The sequence below is a fragment of the Polypterus senegalus genome, chromosome 1 (assembly GCF_016835505.1).
Source record: "Polypterus senegalus isolate Bchr_013 chromosome 1, ASM1683550v1, whole genome shotgun sequence".
In the NCBI taxonomy this organism is placed as follows: Eukaryota; Metazoa; Chordata; class Cladistia; order Polypteriformes; family Polypteridae; genus Polypterus; species Polypterus senegalus.
This window is the reverse complement of record NC_053154.1, coordinates 229,040,306-229,056,643: the sequence shown is the minus strand read 5'-3', so window position 1 is coordinate 229,056,643 and position 16,338 is coordinate 229,040,306. Positions and strand designations below refer to the sequence as shown.

Genomic DNA, 16,338 nt, shown 5'->3' with positions numbered 1-16,338 from the left:
TATCCCTGGGTTATGGCACCTCTACTGATACCCACATGGCATGTTGGGAATTTTAGTCCTGTCTGGCAGCCCTGTTGTGTTCCATGGATGCTGCCTCGGAGCAATGCAGAGATTAATGGTCCCTGCTTCATGGGACTTCCGCTTAACCCAGAAGTGCTCTCAAGGGACAGGTCCATGGCACAGGAAGTACCCCTGAGTACTGAATAAAGGAAGGAACTCTGCATCAGCCACTAGAATTAGAGTTAGGAGATGAGCTGGATGACACTCGCTAAGGAGAAATGGAGAAAAGAAGAGAGAGAAGAGAAAAAATACATTAAGGTTCGGTGCTAAATTTTATATAGAGAGAGACTTGTGAAATGAATAAGATAAGATAATGTTTGTGTTTGAATCCACGACTATGTGTGTGAGGTTGTATATGGGGCCTGGGGTGCTGTTACACCCCCTACTGGTGACAAGAAACATTTCCAACATTTATAATACATTATTCAGCTTTAGTATTTGTTAGGTGACTGATCTCAAAGTGTTGAATCCTAATTAATATATTATTATTATTATTATTATTATTATTATTATTATTATTATTATTATTATTATTATCATTTTTGAATTCCTTCCATTTTCATTAAGGCATTTTGAAATCTTGCCATCATACTCATAAGGTACAGTCAGCTTTTGGATTCACTTACTGTCCCCATTGGAGTTTGCCAATTGCTCCTGTAGTACTTACCCCATAGCTCACTGTGATTTTCTGTTGCATACATAATATATATACATATATTCTTTAATTTGCTGAGCTATTCTTGTCTGCATTATAAAAAAAAAATATGCATGCACAGACCCATGTGTGACATTAGGGGTAGAATTGTGGTGTGGGAATAAAAGATTGAATGCTTCTTGTTTTTCTGATGAAGATTTAGCAATATCTTTTTGCTAGGACTCTCATGGGCCAAAATCAGAACGTTTTTAAATACACATATGGATTTGGATGTAGTGCTGTATGAAATAATCGAATTTAGACTCGGATGCGGTTTCAATGAGATAGATAGATAGATAGATAGATAGATAGATAGATAGATAGATAGATAGATAGATAGATAGATAGATAGATAGATAGATAGATAGATACTTTATTAATCCCAAGGGGAAATTCACATAATCCAGCAGCAGTATACTGATACAAAAGACAATATTAATGAGCTACTGTCCACTGCTAGTTAAAAATGCATGAGTGCATGCAAGAAGGCTAATTACTATAAATTGTATTTGTAATATTGTTGAAGTTAATAAGTTTTATTTACATAAATATTGAAAGATTTTTTTTTTTTTGTTTAGTAATGCTTTAGGTAGTATCAATGAAATATTCCTGCTAATTAGTATTATATAGTTGTAAACACCGTATATTAAATATATGTAATAATAATACTAACATATATGTAAGTAGTTATTTGCTATATTTCAGATGTTGATTTTGGATATTTTTAAAACCTTTGATAAATGTGGTCATGGTGGATATGTCTGGAGCCTCCTGTGGCTAATTTTCTCGATTTTTGCTGTTTGGCACAAACTTTACAAATTAACCCAGGTTCCATAGCCAAACGTATGGTTTTAAAACTGCTTGTGATCATTTAATTTCAAATGGACGTCAAAGTTGTCTTTTAGACCTCTAATGATGGGTTTGAAAATGCAGCTGCAGTAGTTTCATCATTCTGAACACAACTCCATGAGCACCGCATTCTCCATTACATGAACTTCACTTCATGACTGCACCATTGCAGAAAGTTCTGAATGTACCAGCCAGAGTCCTTACTAGCAGTAGTACTAGGGACTATGGACTGCATTTCTCTCACTGGCTGCCTCTTTCTTTTAGGACTGATTTTTAAATTTGTTTATTAGTTTTTAGATGTTGCTGTGGTTTGTCTCCTCCCTGTCTCATGACTGGGATTATCAGGGTGTTTCTACCAGATTGCTGAGATCATCAAATAGCACCTGCTCTTTACTCTTAGGACTAAGAAAAAATGTGGGGAATCAGCACTTAACTTTTACAGCCCTGAGCAACTCTTTACCTGTCACTCTGAGACTTATTGACAATTTTAGCCATGAAGAATCATTAAAAATGGAAAGAATCTCAAACCTTTTTATTTTTAAATCTTTTTTTTTTTTTTTACAATATGCTGTCATATGTTCCACTTAAAACATATGGTTTTTATCTGTTTTGCTATATAAATCACGTTTCCACTTATTCTATCCTTCAGTGCAGTTTTTGTCCTTGAAGGCTCCTGAACTATTTGGTCTTTCATCATGAATTTATCTGTTATCAATTTAACTTACTTCATATAGCACAGGACAGTGTTCAGATAAGGGAAATAAAACTCAAAAAAGCACTATGCAATATTTACAAAGGCATAATGATACCAGAGTCAGTTCATAGTAGTAACTGAGCTAAATGACTACTTGTGGCTCTACGGCTGTTTGAGGTCCACAGTCAACCCAGAGAAGAGGGGTAAGGAGGATGGGGGGCCCAAAGTAGATATATTATTTAGGGCCCCAAAACTTTATAAATGGCTGATGGTTATTTATTTCTTTAAATGTTTTAATGAGTTCTGAAAGAACCTTTGAGTAATGAATAGATATTAATGTATGCTTTGATTTCCCCATGGAAAGTATCCTATTTCCTGAGCAACCATGTCTCTGATTTATAACCAGTAATGGCTACATGTTATGGTTGGTTGGAATGACCATCTTCTTGAGCTTGCTGTTTATGCGGTGTGGTCCCCGGCCGGGGCTGGAGCCCGGCCGGGACGCCCAGGAGGACGTGAGGAGGGCTTGTGCCTCTTCCAGACCGCGAGGGGGCGTCCGTCCTGGTTCTGTTGGGAGCCACGGGTCGAGGGCATGGAAGCCCTACCCTGTAGGGGCCCGTGGTCACCGCCAGGCGCCGCCCCGATGCCGGTTTACCCCGTGTGGTCTTTGGCCGGGGATGAAGCCCGGCCGGGACGCCTTGGAGGACCGGAGGAGTGCGTGTGCCTCCTCCAGACCGAGTGGGGGCGTCCGTCCTGGTTATGCAGGGGGCCTTGGGTAGGGGGCTTTGAAGCCCAGCCCTGTAGGGACCCGTGGCCACCCCCAGTGCCTGTTTATCCCGGGAGCCCGGCACTTCCGCCACACCAGGAAGTGCCAGGGGGAAGACGACCGGGGAGACATGGATGGCTTCCGAGTGCGCAGCCGGCACTTCCGCCACACAGGGGTGTGGCCACCGCTAAGTGCCGGGAAGCAGCTGGGACCCGTCCGGGTTCCCATAAAAGGGGCCGCCTCCCTCCAGTCAGCGGTGGATGTCGGGAGGAAGCAGACAGAGCTGGAGAGAGAGGACGGGAGGCGGCCAGGAAGGCACAAGAGACTGTGGGCCTGGACATTGGGGAAATCGGTGCAAGAAGGCACTGGGGGTGCACGTGAGCAAAACTGTAAATAGTATTGTAAATAAACAGTGTGTGGGTGCAAAATATGTTGTCCGTCTGTCTGTGCCGGGGCCAGCGTTCACAGCGGATAGTTAATATTTCTCTTTCTTTCTTGAACACACCACATTTCTGAATTCAAGCCTTGCATAATCATGCCTACTTATTAATGTCTTATACTTTTTTTTTTCTCTTGTCTGTAAAATTTCGCCCACTTCTGCCCACTGATTGGCAAAATCATACTTTTTGCTGAGTGTGTCATCCATAATGTTTAAGCCCTTTGGAAGTACACCTTCTACTGTCTGCTGTTCCTTAGTATTTGATTAATTATCATTCTTTCTTAGTATATCCAGACATATATCCATGATTAAACCAAGGTTTTTTTTTCCCTCTTACATCTGACTTTCCCATTACCCAATGTTCCTCACCAGTTTCTGAATATCGTATTACCTCATTACACTTTTATCATTTTTATTAACTTTGTTCATTTTACTCTGTCAAAAGTATACTTAAATTTATAGCTTTTCTGAAAAATCTTTTACCAAACTTTTGTCTTGTTTCACATAAAATCTCTATAAACACCCCCAAAATGATACCTTCATTATTTGCAGAGGACAAGGAAAAGACTGAAAAATATAAAAGTGGATCATGATATTAAGTGTTTGTGAATTTTGCTGGTTTTAGGATAATTTCACTTTGACTTTCGACATTGTGTTCTGTACTTTGACGTTGGCTGTTCTCACTTCTGGCAAACCCTTTAGACTCTGTTTTTGCTGGTTTTCAAGTGTTTTTGGAATAAATCAATTAAACTATAAAATAATCATTGTTTTTGTTTCTTTTGGGCCAAGGTTTTTTCACTCTGCCCTCTCATCCTTTTTGAACTTCTTTTAAAAAGTTTGTCGGTGGGGTCTTAGCCTGCCTCTTGATTTTGACACCACACTGTGGCTTCAGTTAAGGAGGCTAGGCCTCATTTTGAATTAAAAGGAATCTTGAGGTCTAACTAGGAGTGAAGCCTGCATCTTGAGAGCCAGGATTATCACAACAGTGCTGTTGTCACTAACAGATGGGCTGCGGTAGAACCTGACCCTTAGTGTGTGCTCAAGCATTGTATCTTAGTGCCTTTAGTATTTTAGAAGCTGGCTTCCTTGTGTGAGAATTATTCACATAAAATTTTAGTTGTTTGCAGAAGCATATATTGCAATCAAAGAGTTTAAATACAACAATTAAACAAGCATCGCTATAAACAAAATATTTTAAAAAATCAGTACAGTCAAAAATATAATCAGTACACTAAATCACAGAACTTAAGACTAGTTAAACTTAAACAATACTAAAGACTCTAAATCAACCCAAGACAGAGACGTAGTTAGTAAGAAGCCAAACATATTGGTTAAAACAAGAGAAACTAAACAGACATGTTAGCAGGGACCCTGCTATCTTATTTTAGAAAATAATTAATGAATCTCTTCCCAGATTCTGAGGAAGCTCTATACAGTTCCATGCAAAGAGAATTTTAATTTTTCTAGTCTTAGGTAATATTTTGTTTTCTCAAAAGGGCATTAGAAGTCTTTCACTTGAATAAGCTAGGTCATCTTGCTAACAGTGTAGTATAGGAAATCACTCTGGGTCAATTGCAGTGTGCTCTGAGCTGGGGATGATCCTGTGCTGGTCTGGACTTAGTACATATTTACAGTAACAAGATGGTAACTTTTCAGTGTGCCTTCCGAGCTGTAGACTAGCAGTGGACCTAGATCAAGGCCAAGACTAAGTGAGTTGCAGTGTCCTTTTGGATTCGAAGATAGGGAACAAAGTTGCATAGTAACTTAGACCACCTTGCAAGTAGGTTAATGGACTTAATATGGCAGGGTAATATTACAAAATAAATTCTGCATGCTTCAGGCTGTTATGGACACAAAAAAGCACAAATATGCCATTAAAAAATACCAAAGCCATATTTTATATTTATATTTAGTATAGTGTGATGCTGGATCAAATATAATTAAGTGCCATAGAAAAGACAAGTGATGCACGGAAATAAGTATATTGCATAATGTATAAAAATAAAAATATGGATCAACATATATTTAAGAATTATTAATTTTTAGTAAAAAGACTCAGTGTGTCTAATTAAGAAACTGCTCATCCGCCAGTTCGGACAGTGCATGTTAAAAGAGGCTGCTAGTTTCCTCCATACTATATTCCTTAGGAGTACCATGGAGGTTATCTTTGTGAGTATTGTCCCACCTCTAACTAAGTATTTTATACACTTTAGTGACTGTTTGATTAATTTGGTTATTAGGAAAAACTGGGTACATAATGAATGACAAGTATTCACACTCCTGTATTTGAGAAAATGAGCTATAGCATTACTAGATTAAGAATCCCACAGGCTCTAGGTCATCACATGCATATATTTATACTCTTTGAGCATCACATATAAAAATAAAATGAGTCAGGGTTGGTCTGTTATGGAGATTTAAGCCATAGGTCACTCATACATTCGATTGAGATGCAGCAATATGGTATGAGTATGAGGTGTTGGGTGGAAGAGCATGAAGTAACTCTGAAACAGAAGAATGCTGGTGTTCAACAGAGAGCTAGACACTAGCAATTTCATGACTGTAGCTGTAATACTGCTACTTTTAGGCAGGAGTTAAATTTCTTGGGCATAATCTACAGGCCAGTGGATGATTGCAGATGAAATCCGTAATGATTCTGACCTTCCTGTCCAGATTTTAGGGGTGAGGGATTATTTCAGCAGGAGTGATAGCTACATCTTCAAATTCTGTTGCAGCTACAGTTGAATAATATTCTCTAGTTGTCAATGCAGTAACATATAAATAAATGTGACCATATGACTGATATAGGGTCTTCTAATAGTATGACAGAATTACATATTGACCTTAAGAAAGATAAAATAACACCTCTTGCGTTGAATGATGCACGTGTACATGAATTGAAGATTTGAAGGAGGGTAGATTTGGAATAATACCTGCATTACTTCCTTCTCTCATATTCCTGGACCTCACCCAAGTCACGTTGATGGTAGATCATCATCCACCCATGAGTTGCAGAGAGACGATTGTGCTTCACATACAAGATTTACCTTTTGTGGTCATTACTTTCTTTATTCTTTCTACAGATTTCATGGTCTTTTCAGAAGTTCAACATGAAAAATATTTATAATAATGTCAGAGACAACAATTTTAATATATAATGTAGCTTAAGAATTGCAGTTGTTTTTATTAAGTTTACATGACAACATACGTTTCCCCTGTACTCTGTCCCTTTAAATCTAGAGGAATGAACATCATTGTGAGATGTTAATTGCCAGCGCACCACCATTAACGGGCAATCAAAGGGCCAGTTGAGAAAACCGAGGAGAAACACGAAACAAGAAGACTAACAGTGTATTAGTCAATTTTGGTTTTGCTCTTGTTCCGCTGTCCACATCAACGGCACTTAGACCTGAGGATTGTCTCCTCTACATAGTCTGTTCTTGAGTCCCTAAAACAGATGAGCTAGCAAGGCTGGGTGTACATGGCATTTTTTACAGTTGGGTCCCATCCCTGGTATATTTTACATAATTTTAAATTGGTGAGTGCAATGCACAAGTTTAAGAATTACAACATATTTTGCACAAATCGAATTATCATTGAATTTTACTCTCTTTCCCTGAATTGCGGAAGTGCTGCAACAGTAGTTGACAAAGTCTAAAATTGCTACTGATATTCTCCTTGTTACTACCTAAGCAAATAAAGTTACGCAGATTCTTTTTAACAAAGTGTATAGCTTGTAAACAGAAAAATAAGTGTGTTGAGGGAATTCCATATTTCCAACAGCAATGATCAAAGGATGCAAAAAATTGTATATATGCTATACTGTAAACGTCTAGATGCTTTAATGACTTCCATAAATTAAAAAGCGCACAATTAAAAGAAAACTGCAATGCAAAATTATCCTGTAAGAGAACAAAATTTTTTACTTAAAATGTTTCTTACATAGTTTCCATATTTTGAGGGAGTAAAACACAATCTGATTACAAGTAAATTGATGATAGTTATTAATAACTAAAGCACAGAGCAAGATATATAAAAAGAGTTTCTGTCCGGTGTGTTCCCATTATCTTCTGTGTCCTTCAGTTGACTCAAATTATGAATATCTACAACCCCAGTAATAGAGCTGGAAGTCAAGGAGTACCATGCCACTGTCTGCTTTTGAACTTCACTGTTTCATCCTTTTAATACCCAACCTTTTACCCTTCCATATAAACAAGCTTATATTAGTCTGTTAATAAATATCGGGATAGTCTGGTTTGTTTTTTTAATTTATTGCTAGTGGTTTTAGATTGTTGTTTTTACTTTGCCCACTCCTGCATTCTTTTATCTATTTATGATTGCTTGTTAACTTTCTTCCTGTTATTATGCCCAAGGTGGAATATGGTAAGTCCGGACAATTAAAAATTGATTCAAAGACCAGCAAATGAAAGTATTTCAAGGGGACAACCAGAAAGCAAAATCTGTAAATAGTCAGTGGTCACTAATACCATAGAAAGACAAAGACAGGAAATCAGTATTAATGACAGAAGCCCACATTTGAAGAAGTAGTGAGGTACCAAAATTTTCTCATCTTTCTGTTACCTTTTCCCTAATTAATGTTTCATGAAAGCAAATTATATCCAAGCAGATCCAAATCAATGATAGAATCTGTAGTGCTACACCATCTTCTTTAGGGATGGTACAGTAAAATCATAGGTAGCGAATGGGACTTGTGGCTAGTGTCGATCAGTGAAATTCACTAAAGCATTTATTTCAGCAGTGTTCGCTGAATATTTGCCAGGTGACCAGTTTAGACAAATTTATTTTCCCATGATGCTTTGGGAAGCCTGTATGACATCACAGAGCTGTAGCAATCATTGGTGGTTGGGGCAGCCCCCTGAGTATATAATACTAAAAATGAGGAGAAAACTTGTAAATACATTTAAACACAAAACATGCATGGAAGCTGGCTATGTGTTGGGATATTCATGTCTTAAAAGTAATGTCTTTTTGTATGGACTTGCTTGTGACCTGTGTGTAATACTTTGTGGTTCAAGAGAGGTGCTATTAAATCTGTAGGGGGGCACCTTAGTGCTTCTTTTCTGCCACTGTCTGCAAGATATATACTGTTCTGATATTTATTTCTATTAATTTTATCTCAAAGAGTCACAATGGCACAGTGGTTACCACTGTTACCTCATAGCTATGGTGACATTTTTGGTCACAATAATTAGTCCAGCATTTTTGTAGCTCTCAGGGACACTTAAAACATCATTGCACCATTGTAATCCACTCAAAACTAATTTAGATACTCCTTCAACATTAAAGTTTGGTGAGGTTCGTGAACATTTCCATGATTTTGCGGAGTTTGCTGAAGCGAATTCAGCAGGGTTCACTCATCACTACTAGCAACCATAAAAAATGGCAGTGCATATGAAGAAAACAGTTTATAAGATGTGAACATGGTGGCATCACAAAAAGACTATAAAACTAAACAAATAACTCTAGGAGGCATGGTAGTACAGTGGTCATCATTGGTGCTTCATGACTACAGCCTGCTGGCTTTGAATCTTGTGCCTGAAGGTTGTTCATGTGGGGTTTGTATGTTCTCCCCGTGTATGTGTGGTTTCCTCTGACATCCTCCAAAGGCTTGCAGCTTGGTATGATTAGTGAATTCAGACTGGCTCTTGTGAGTGCGGATGTGCCCTTGTGTGGTCCTTGCTATGCACTGTTTCCCGTCTTCAGCTTAGTGCAGCTCCACCTAAACACCCAACCCACCCCTACTAGGACCCTGAATTGGATTAACTGCAATTGAGAATTACAGTAGAAATGACACCAATATTGAAAAAAAAACGTATTAAATGATTCTAGGAACTTGAAAAGGTGTTCATAACATCTTCTAATGAACCTGACATGGAGCAAGATAAGCGACACAAAAGTCAAATTACTCACTTTTATTGATATCGTCTTCTGTTTTGATCCCTAGCTCCTGTGTTGGAATTTATCCTGTTTGCTCACTCACAGCCACCACCTACATTACACACATCACACAACCAGTCTTGCTTTGCAAATATATTCTCCATCCTCAGATGACTTTATGACACATGCCTTTATACGCATAGCTAACCCGCTTGAGTACCCTGAGAATAAACTGTGACACCAAAGTGAGAACATGACAGAACAGGAGGGCCCCACTAACAGACAGCTGCCAGTATGGGTGCTCCACATGAGACTGACGTTATCTGGCTGCTTATTATAAATTACAGTGAGCCTTAACGTTTTTAGGGCATCTGGTCTTTTAAATACTAGAATGTGTTTAGGGGTGACAATAGAATTTAGCAATTTTGTGGAGGATCGTTGATAGAATAACCTGATTTCCAATGTAGCTACAGCAGTTAACCCCATTGTGTGAATAGCTGTTTTATTACAATTACAAATAGAATGTGGATTCAGGAACATGAATTTGGGCAAAGTCTCATTGGTATGTAAGGAGGGGGAAATGAAATAATGAGAGAAAACAAGTAGGAAAAAGAGAATATAGACAAGGATGTGATTTAATTCAAGGTGTTGAAAGGCAGATACTGTAAGCAGGGAAACTGCCTTCCAAGTACGTTAGGTATTAATCTGTTTTAAGCAGCACCAGTATGGCCCCTGTCTCTTTTGTTTGATGCTTAGAATTCTTTTTTCTTTTTAATTTTTGGTGTTACATAAAAATTGGTCTTGGTTAGGGTCACACTTGCACATATTATAGCATACAAACGCTATGTTAAACAATGATAAAGGGAAATTAAAAAAAACTAGAAGAGACAGATATTAGAACATTTTTTAATAAAAAGATAACAGAATCATAATTTTCAGTTGCATGGTACAAACAATTTTGTCATCCAAATAGGATCTAGTGAACACTGAAAAAGATTATATTATCCAGATTATATGTTTCAGATATAATGGCTTGACTTCAAATTATACTAAAAAATGCTAGTAATAACAGTATGCAGCCATTTTATTGCAGATAAGGAGAATGTCTAATAAAAGATTTGAAAATGCCATTTGTTGCTGTGCTTGTAAAATGTTCCTGCAGTTCACTATAGGCTGTTAGTCCAGATTTTAATTTTTCTTGTAAATTTCATGTAATAATGCAGCCTACCACCCAAGTTGCTACTGCCTTTCTCTTGACTTACAGTTAGAATTTACATTTCTTTTACTATATGAAAAAATGAGATACTTTCAGATGGTACTTTGGGAACTATCCAAATTGAAGGAGAGTGCAATTAGTTTATATAAAAAATAGCATTAAACAGTGAAGAGAAAAAATATGTTTAGGAGACTGACATAGAATACCTGAGACAATGCCAGTGTAACACACTGAAATTCAAAGTAATCATTTCCTGTTTCCTGCATTTTCAATTGCATTTTTATGCACACGGAAATAAAATATTTGTGTCCTCCTTAAGTGCCTGAGCAGACTTCCACCTGTAATTAAATAGACCAGAAAACAATAGATTCTTCAGATTTGTCCCTTGAAAAACAGACTTGGATATAAAACCAAACAGCTACTGCACTTGTATTGCCCCCCTGCTTTATATTCGCCATTGTATGAGTTTTAACATTCCTGCTAAAGCATGGCCTTATGCTCCCAACCTTCACTCTCTGCTGCATATGAAGAACAGATAATGGCATTTACTGCACTTCAGATCTGTTGCTGTATTGGATGGATGGACGTAACATCATTTTGCTTTGGCTGCTTTGCTTCACTTTCTAGAAACATCTAGACTCTTATCAGTCAGCGTATTGGGTTTGTCCACAACAAGTACAAGTACACAGAAGTGAGAGTGCTGCTTGTGTGGTTAAAGCTAGATTGGTCATCGGATGCTAAGTGATTATTAAGCTGTTCCTTATATGTTAGGGGGCTCTGTATTGAGTCCATTAAAAGTGTAATATTTTAAAATGTGAAGTTTTAAGCACTGTGAACTTTAAGATTAATGTTTAACCTTGCTATGCTGAAATTTTATTCAGTTTCCATTTTTCTTTTTTTTTTGTTTAAACATTCTTTTAAATGGTGGCCAGATAAGAGAAATATCAATTGGAAGCATTGTATGTATTGTATGCAGTGTGGGTACTTGGATAGTAAAGTCAAAATGGCACAAGCATACAACTGTTGTGATGAACAAATGAAGAAAATCAGAAAATCAGTATTTATTTCTGAGTATTTCTGTATGTTTATGTATCGCGAATAATCAGATTGTGCAGAACATAGAATGTCTTGCATATATAGAGTGGCATGGTGCTGGTGCATTGGTTAGCATGGCTGCCACATGGATTGAGTGTCTTTGGGTTGAATCCTGTCCTTAGATGTCCTCTGTGTTTGTTCACACTGGTTTTCCTATGGCTACTCCAGTGTGTTAAGTTAACCGGGACACCTTCAAGGCCCTTGCAAGTTAAGCAGTACCACTCTGAGTTGAGAGAGGACTCTAACACCTTCTGTCGTTCTGTCAACAGATCCGAGGGGTAAGTCCCAGAAAGGAGCAGGACTTCATTTCCACTCCAGATCTGGAAGTCCAGTCCCTTGCACAGTACCCGATTTATATACCGGTCACCCACTTTGTGACTTGTGACCGAGAGAGATAGAGCTCCCACTCTGCAGCATTAAGAAACCTACCTTAAACCATGGCTGAGGTCGTTTTACTTGGCATTACTTTGTTTTTACTTTAACCATTAAATGGGTTATTATTAACCAATTATTATTTTATCATTTCCTGGGTAGTAATGCAACTCTTTATGCTATCCTTCTCTCTGTCTTCATAATATGTCTGTGAGACCCAACGCCAGACACATTTTGAGCCCAGACACATTCAAGCTCAATTAGACGGTGATTGATTAAAAAAAGGTTCCTTTTTAGACTGTAATTCAGCAAACAATGAATTAAACAATACACCATATATCTTTCGTCTCCTACCCATTCTCTTCCTCAAACATCGTCTGACTCCCTCACAGCTCTGACTTGCCAATGCAGTGAAATGGCTCCCTTTTATCTTAAGCTAGGGAATGCGTCTTGGGTTGAGACATTAACATATGGAAGCACTTCTAGGTCCCCAGGAAACGACAAGCAACTTTTCAGTGGCGCCCTCTAGCAGCACCCAAGGACCCCTACAGGATCACCCTTCTTCCAGGCAACCCTGCAGGTGTCCAACTTGGGAGTATCTATATATTTATATATATTCGAGAGACATTCAAAAAAATTCTGCACTTTTTGTTAACTCTTTATTGTGCTTTTTTTAACTCTTTATTAAGAATTTCAAAAACAAACTACATTGCTTCTCTACATACTCACCTTCCTTTACGATGCAATTTTCCCAGCATCATACCAGCTTTTTCATGCTATCAGCAAAAAATGTTTTTTCCTCTGCCATTTCTAACGAAACTATAAAAGTGCAGAAACTTTTTGAACGTAAATATACACATACACAAAAATGAGAGGGTGGGAGAGAGAGCAGAAAATTCCATGGTCAGGGTTTCAGGGACTAGTAGCCAGAATACTTTTTATGTCAGCCTTTAATCCTGTTTGTAATTTTAGAAGTTACTAAGATCTTAATCCAGATGCAGTTTTAAAGAAATTGATTCAGAAGGGTGGAAATGGGAAGAGGTTTCTAAGTATACAAGAATATCTGGCAGTGGTAAACATCGTGAATGCTACAGAATATAAAATTATTGTCTTGATTTGTGTTTTATGTTTAATTTATCTAAGCTTCTTACAATGACTATGTTTACCCTCTTCTACAAGAAATATGAATATAAGCCTAATTCGGTATAAGAACTTACATTTCTTTTGTTATAGTTAAATAAAATTACACATGATGAAAAAAATATACAAAGAACGAAAAAAATTGGATATTCTACTAAGTGATTGATGCTATTCTATTTCAGAGTATTTTATACAAATCATTTTAATGGTGGAACTCTAACAGTCTTAAAACATACTGTTAGCACACGCAGACTACGCACATGAGCTGCACATTGTATGTCTGGCAGCAGCACTAACCACAACAAGGCCACCAAACAATTGACAAAATATTGTACGTTCATGCCTGTTCTTTCTGCACCAGAATTCTGCACTTCTTTGAAACAGGATCGCCATACTTTTGGCTTCTTTTCCAAAAAGTGGAAGCAGCACATGTAGGGTTTCCTGGTGGCCTTTTCAAGTTTAATGTGGTTCTTCTCTTCGGTAGGTGAAAATTAAGATGTATTTACCAAAAAATATCTTGTGAATAATATATTACTGATATTGACATTCTTTCTGTTTAAAAAGAAATTACTGTGGCTACCTGTAAAGGAGAAAATGGTACTCAACTTTTCATAACTCTTGGCTGTCATATGCTGCATGGCCTTGACAGAGAAAAGCTCAAACTGGAAGTGCAAATGCACAACAACAACACAAGCTCCTATCATTTTAATGACTGATGTTCTTCGAGCCCCATTGCTAAGCTGGAAAGTTTCTATTGCATATGCATTCACATTCACCCAAGGGTGTAGAGGACACTGCAGGGCCGATTAGTCCAGCCCCTAAGCCAGAAACAGGCTTTCAGCACTTGAGCATGAAGACAATTTCACGTAGTACAGGAAGTAATATTTTTCTAGATAAATGGTATGATTTCCAACTTTTGTACTTTTTTGGATAAATTCCTGTGCAGTTCTTATTAATCAATATATGGAGTATAATGTTTTGAGGTGCATTGAATTTTAATTTAGGTTTTCATTTTATCTTTGGGCACTGCTGTGTTGTGTTTCTGTTTCTGCTGTCTCCATTTGAAATCCATCCCAGAATTGCACAGACTGTACTTATTTGTGATGGCGCAAAGATTACTCGAGGTGTTTCTAGGGTATCTTACAGATAAACCTTATTTTGCTGCAAAAGATCAAAAGATCTTTATTTATTATTTCCTGATTTTTAGTATTCCTGCTATTGTTTTTCACTTGCATTGCCATTTTGGAATGCAATTTAATCACAAGATTTGTGCAATTCATTTAAGATTACATGACCTCAGCCAAATTTTTAACCTTTCTCATGGGTGGTTGCTATCATGTATACAATGTTGAAGCAAAGCATAATATTATTACATGTCCTCTATTTAAGATGGTGGCATGGCATATAGAGCATCTAAATTAAAGTTTTTGCTGTGTGTTCTGGTTTTATTTTTTTTGGTTAGGGAACTCTCCTTGGTTCATTTGGTTACTGAATTTTCCCCTACTCTTCTGGTTACATTTTTTGTTCAAAATTAATTTTTTTTAGTTGGCTGGTGTGGTTAGCTAAAGCTATTTCCACCTTCTCATCTTTCCTATTTCAAAGAATAATTTCACTGGTTCAGGCTGCTTATCAGTCAGTTCCTCACAAGTATGAAACAGTGCCCTTATTTTTTCACATTTTTAGTCTTAGGAAAGTTGGCATAATGCACAAAAGTTTTATTCTACCAAATATGGAGGGATGATGAAAGGAGAGACATTGAACATACAGGAAAACAACACCTGCTTCTCTACTTGGCTTTCCTAACTAAGTTTCTTTCAGATACTCTGACTGATGGGGTGGCTTAAAAACTTTCCCAGCATCCAAAACAACAGCTTCCTCAATCAACCTCCCCAATCCTCTTTGCACTTTTCTCCCAAACCTCATTTTCCCTAATAAGTAAGCCTATGCCCAACTCACTTACTTGGAGCTCATCTATACACTTGAATGGACTGACTTTTAAACCCCATACAGTACATGCTCCAAGTTCAAAGGCAGATTTCAGAAGTTACATGGCCACAATTTTAGAGAGCTGTCTGATGGACTCTGATGTCCTTGTGCCCTTAAGCATTGAGCATCTTTTGTAAGGTAAGATTAGTAGGCAAATTTTGTCCTGTCTGCTTTTTGAGGTATCTAGTAAACTCTTATAAATAAAGGTCCTGGAGTGGTTATTTGGAGTGATCCCATAGGGAGACCATTTTGATTCCCAAAAGACCGAGCCACGTGAAAGTTCCAGAAGGAACCTTTATTTATTTAGATTGTAAACAGGCTCCATACAGTAAATAACCATAAACAGATGCTAACAGATTTGTGAAATACCCAATGGGTCGTGATATTAAAAGGAATCTCATTGCTTAAAATCACACAGGTTAAGTTTTTCTTAACCAGCAAGGTAGCCTACAATACATTAAAATTTTTTTTTTTTATACATATTAGGAAGTTTTTTAAAGCACAAAGAACCAGCTTCATATGCAGAGAACCCTTCTCAGAATTGAATGATGCCTTGTCAAGCAATAGTTCTATGAAGAACCCAAAAACACAGTAAAGAACCATAAAAGGCCATAGAATAGCCAGTATTTTTAAGAGTGTACTTTCTCACTTGTCCCAGCAATAAGTTGTGCTGACATCAAGCAAGCTTCCATGGCTTCACTCTGCCTGGTGTGCACTAATGTTTTACACTCGGGGCACCAGTCTTCTTTATGGGGTCTAGGTTAGGCCTCTCCATGTTGGCACAAGGAGGTGCACTGTGACAGCCAGGTAGAATGTGAGCCTAACTTTGAGGGCTTTGTTTAGACTTTCCTCTGTTCAATGTAACCTTGTTGTCATTTTTATGTAGATAATTCCAAGCCAGCATCGCAAACATTTGAATTTTATCATTACATATCGGCTTCTCTTGTCTGAATTACAATTTCATTATATTGGAAGCAATATTGCAATGTAATCAGATTAAAGACTTATCATGCTCTCTTTGTGTGAATACATGATTTGAGCCATTACCTGACAAGCTCTCACTTCTTTATATTTTTAAAATTTTGAAGTTTGTATTAAAAAATAAAATATTAATTGCTTTTATCATCCT

General features: G+C 37.5%; 1 protein-coding gene across 4 annotated transcripts in view; it reads left to right on the top strand.

Annotated features, from left to right (window-relative positions):
- Positions 1-16,338, top strand: part of LOC120539674 (disintegrin and metalloproteinase domain-containing protein 12) — a 568,760-nt gene that overhangs the window by 106,527 nt on the left and 445,895 nt on the right. The gene's annotated exons all lie outside the window — the stretch shown is intronic.